Below are 6,000 nucleotides of genomic sequence, written 5' to 3' on the forward strand. Positions count from 1 at the left end.
AAAATGTTTGTTTTCATTTTCTATATTTTCAACGTAAAAAAATATTTTTCAATTACAGTGAAATGTACTTTCTGTATAAGTAGATCTATAATGTAAAAAAAGTTTTTCAATTGTTTAAAGTTATTTAGCAGAACTAAAAGTAGACATTTAAAAATGAAATGATTTTTTTTTAACATTTGACCTTTAAGTGTGACCTAGATACCGGAGCAAGCAACCCTATTATTACGCTCATGTGATTATTTAGAGATTAATAGACGGCAGACAAGGGCCGGAAGGTGATAACCGGCTCGCAAAATGAATAATGGCCCCGGCTTTAGAAGGGAAATATGTGCTTAGGACTTCATTTAGCCGTTGCTATTCAAGTTGCAAGTTCATACGCTACTGTAAGAAATTAGTTATGAATGAAATAACTAATTTCCATAAATATATATCATACCGAGATAAACCATTTCAAATATGAAATAATATGGCAGAATATGCAAGAACAAATATCTGACATATGTTTACGGTTAGGATCGGAATATCCAACCTGCGGGAACCCGCCATTGGGCAGTTAATCAGCAAGCAATGTTGCCGCCCAATGGGCAGCTCCACTCCCGATGGATATTCCCATTCAAAATAAAAATTTATAATATATACAAAAATGAATAAAGATATTGGAAGAAAATAGTGATTTAGTGTCGGAGTTAACTCTCCAACCAGTAGTGATACAAAATAAAACTGAATGGTTTAGGAATAAGTAATATAATATATTCTAGAACACATTTTTAAATTATATGGCTTGTGTCAGTCTATCAATACATATATAAGTAAATAGAATAGCAAAAATGAATTAAACCAAAAATGTTTAATTAGTTAACAAAATGCAAGTCCTTTGAAAATTAATGGAATGAAAAGGGTGAATAAAAATCAAGGATTTATGTTGGCACAGGATGTATCTCAGATGAATTCCAAGGACAAACAATAGACAAGCAATCTTGTAATGTAGTTTCAGTACTCACCAAAACTACACTCTGAAAATACATAATAAAGTTAAATTAACACATTCTAAATAAATAGTACATTTTATGATTTAACATTCATGAATTGCACAATTCATTCATACATCTTTCCAGTTTCTTTTAATTAAACATTTTATCACACGATTATTGCATTACATCATAAAAAAACTTATACATGTACAACAATATATCAGACTTACCAATTCATGGAACCATTAAAGTGCACAACAAATAGTCAATAGTTATACACTTTTCACTGTATCCAGTGTGCTGTTATTTCTGGAAATTACAAATGAATAATGTACAAAGAGTTTGAATAGAATGTGAGATTATTTGTTAATATTTAAATAAGAAAATAACGATATGAAACTGCTATATCAAACCAATCCATAAAGTGGTCCAAAAATACGACACAGACACCATTTACATTACTTATTAAATTCTCTATCATAATTCAATTAAAGACAAAATTAAGTTAAACAAAGCTTAAGGCTCTGGAAGCAATTTGATTTAAAAATACATTTTTAATAACAATAATATTCCATAAATGACAAATAATTAAAAACATGATTCTCAAAAACACACTGACCCATAGAAGAACAATGGTCCAGGGGAAACAACTCTCTAATGACAATTAATAAAGAATTACTGATTATGTCACTGTTAAACAAATACATTATGAAAATAATTATTAAATCTTAAACCAACACATTTTTCACTTGAAAGATCTGCCCAGTTTTTTGGCAAATATTTATCCAAAGACCAGCACTGACCGGCAAGCCAGTACTGACTTCATAATATTTAAGTCCGGGAGTGACCGGATACCGAAGAACAGTATCCAAATGTTTAATACACTTGTTGCTATATATACATAATGAAATAAAGCGATTTGTGCAGACAACCTACTTTCACTTTTACAGTTAACCATTTGATGACATAATATATGACGTCATTGTTTCAGTTTGTGCACGTGCATATGTTCTACGGGCTGTTAACTAGTTCTCTGCCCCGGGCCGCAAACTCATAATAGGTCAGGTGACACTCATAATCAGTTGAAATCAGAGGCAATTTTGTTACTCTATATAGTAACAAGTGTATTAATCAAATATAATGGACGTATCTCTACCTGAAACCTGATTTGTGAAAATAGAGTTTTCTTACAGATATGGAGACTAATAATATCTGTCATATGTTGCGGTTCGGACCGGAATATCCGCCCAAGGGGACCCGCCCATTGGGCGGTAACGAGGCTTGCCGAGTTACCGCCCATGGGCGGGTTCCCGAGGGACGGATATTCCGATCCGAACCGCAAACATATGTTAGATATTTTTTCTTGCATATTCTGCCATATTATTTCATATTTAAAATGGTTTACCTCAATATGATAAATGTTCATGGAAATTAAAGTCATTTCATCCATAACTATTTTCTAACAATAGCGTATGAACTTACAACTTAAATAACAACGGCGAAATGACGTCATCCTTAGCACATATTTCCCTTCTAAAACGACGTCATTTTAACGCGGTTCATTCATAAAGCGCGCTAAAATGACGTTGTTGTTTGGCACGCGACTCATCTGGCACCCCCATGCCAGATGAAATTTCCGGCATTGGTAAAACTCACGGAAACCTCAGCCTGATATGCAAGAAATTTTAATAAAAAAAATATAAATGTTCTTAAGAAAAAGATTTAAGCAATGACTTAAATAAACTAATTTGACGAACATATATAGAGGATATTGAATGAGTGTAAGTTCAATACTGTATTTATTGCACGAGTTGAATAAAATTATATTATGTGAGCCTCTGGCAAGAATAATATTTTTTTATTCAACGAGTGCAATAAATTCAGTTATGAACTTACACGAATTTAATATTGTATTTATCAAATACCAAAAATAAAGACCGTTTCAAGTGAAATAAGAGTCAGTTTTCATTGACGCGCCTATAGTATAACGCTAACATTTAGCGCGTCTTTACACAATGTTTGTATAACGCTAATGACGTCACGTCAAAATATATGCACGGCCATGCAATACCATATTTACCGAGTCGCAAAATCGGCACGGGTGTTTGATCAACCTTTTTTAATGGCATTCAAAGTTTAAACTTCAAATGGTGAAAGTATTCATCGCACTACATATGAAGGTAATATTTCAGTGATTGATGTTTTATTTTTTTACTATTTCAGGTGTGTATTTAGAAAACATCAATGACGGTTGTACAGGCAAGGAAAGCACATGTCAGAAACAGAAGTAAAATTTTGTAAGATGTACCATCAATTTAAGTAATAAAGGTATTATTTTGATTCCTAAATCAACTAGATACACTGGCAATAAGTTTTTCTTCTTTGCCAACTTTTAGAGTAAATCTTATAGCTTCATAACTGTCCAGGTGCTTACCATTTTTTCCTCTCTATAGATAACAAGCGAAAAATGAAATTAACTATTCCTCAATGTACAGGCTTGTACGATCAAGTGCGTAATGGCAATCTTTATGCTTAGTATATAAAAAAGAAAGGCAAATGATACACATTACTTTGACGTCAGATATTGCGCTATATTAATCTAAGACATTAGTAAAACAACTTCTTTCCCCTAAAGTTATTCAACATATATTTTTAAATTCTCTTTCTTTCTTGGCATGTTATAAGAATCATGAATGGAAATAGATATCAATTTTTCTTGCCAGATATAGAGAATATTAGATGAGTGTACTGTAGGTTTAATACTAAATATATATTGAACCAGTTGAATAGAATCATATGCGAGCCTTTTGCGAGCATAATAATTTTTTATTCAAAGTTCAAAAAATTTAGTATTGAATCTACGCTAATACAATATTCTTTTTATCACATATAACATAAATACGGTAAACTGTTAAGAAAAGTCATTTTTCAAAACAACGTTTCCTATATGAATTATAACATAAATAACATTGAAAAAAATTTCAATACAAACTATGAGATTATTGATCAATTAAATTCAATGAATTAACCAATTTTCTATATGCTTGAATAATAATTATTATTTACTTCAACTGGTTATATATATATAAAGTACATTTAATAAAATTAAATGCCCACTACGAGATGTCGTTTAAGTTTCATTGACCAACAACTTTATTACAATGTCTTGGTATTAGTAATAAACATTACTATAATTAACATTAATATGATTAATTTTTAGTGAAAGAAAAACTCTAAAATGAATTTTAAGTTTAAATTAATGCATTACACTTAACTGTAAGAGACATTTTTTTTCTCTAATTTACAGGTTGTCAGAATACAGATTACAGACAGAAGAAAAAACAACAACAAAAAACATAAGATTTAAAGACAGAAAAGGGACCAGCATGTTCTGACACAGTAAGTATTTGAGCATAAAAGTAATTTTCCTGCTATTGTCTATAACAATTATCATCTTGATTATGATAAATGCTTGCTTATCTCTCTCTAGTCCTTAAATTACATGATAACTTTAATTGATGATGTCACAAAGTTAGGCTAGCTACAATGAAAAATAGATGTACATGCTGTTTTATTGTGGAAAAGTAATAAAAGAAATTGAATTAGATAATCTAAAAATCATCATTAAACTAAACAAAACCGGGATAAGTCATAAACATGGTTGATGTCGAAATGGAGAAGGTTTATCCATTTTGCTAGGATAAACTTCCTGTATTCAAACATCAACCATGTATTATATATGTTTATTGTGCTTAGCATATATCATATAATAATGTACCTTACAGCGCTATCTGCTTGATAGGGGATTAGCTTGAAGTTTGTTACAATAAATGCTACTTTCTGGATACCTTAATGTTAACATTCAACTGTAGTGTTTTCGCTCTTTGAGCAAGACAAACAATAGAGCATACAAATAATAGACATTGAGTCTAGGGGTCGTTAGTCTATGATGGCTGAATCCACTCAATCCATTGACTTTTCACTTTATACAAAATAACAGAGCCCTAAAAAGGCCTTTTCCTAATAGAAATTTTCCTTACAACCGTTTTGTTTATCTGAAGATACAATTCATTTTTTGGTCGACTTTCAGTCAGTAAGTAGAGCTATCATGGTAAATTAGACAAGCATTCAACAAAAGGACGTAAGACTATGAAACATTCAGACAGAATTATGCCACTTTTCGAGTTATAATTTACTTTAAAGATTGCGTATCAGCTCAAATATTTTCATAGTTCATTGATATATGGATTTTTGTTCAGGATGAAATCATTTTGAAAAAAATATTCCCCATTTATCGACTTGTATTTCATGTTAAATTTTGGTCATAACGTCAAAAATATGTTCATTGTCCATTGAGATATGGCTTTCAGTTTTTGCATATTAGTTGACCATTATGCCTGTAGACAGGAGAAGGTAACTATCAAGCATTTTGACATAATTATGGCCTTTGTTAACGTAGAAATTACGTTAACGTTAGCGTACCACATCAAAGTCCAATGACATAATATTATGTCTTTGAAAGTTTGTAAACTTTTAACCATACTAGCCACATCTTGTTGAGAGTATGAGTAAAAAACATTTTGACAAAATTATTCCCTTTTTTTTACTTAATATTAATGTTTCGTTTCAAACACCATAAACTTATAGCTTTGAAACTTTGCAAACTTGATTACCATTACGCACCAAACCTGAGGACAGAAGGAGGTAACTCTATCAAGCATTTTGACAGAAATATCACCCTACTTATAGATAGAATTCGTGTTAAAGTAACACATCAAACATTTTCATAGTCCATTGACATAAGGTTTTGAAACTTTGTAGACTTGTTCACCATCATGCCAACCACCTATTGACAGAACTAGATAAATCTATCAAACATTAAGACAAAATTTTATCCTGCTAATGCCTATATCATCAGCTGCAAAAAGCCTTGCCGTATAAACTTATATATCTCTAGTCGTTACGTCACACGATGACGTCACATGTTTAGCAGCAAAACAAAATTGCATTTAGATGCTATTTTATCGGG

Source organism: Ruditapes philippinarum, unplaced genomic scaffold (assembly GCF_026571515.1).
Source record: "Ruditapes philippinarum isolate M1 unplaced genomic scaffold, ASM2657151v2 ctg5347_1_1_1_1, whole genome shotgun sequence".
In the NCBI taxonomy this organism is placed as follows: domain Eukaryota; kingdom Metazoa; phylum Mollusca; class Bivalvia; order Venerida; family Veneridae; genus Ruditapes; species Ruditapes philippinarum.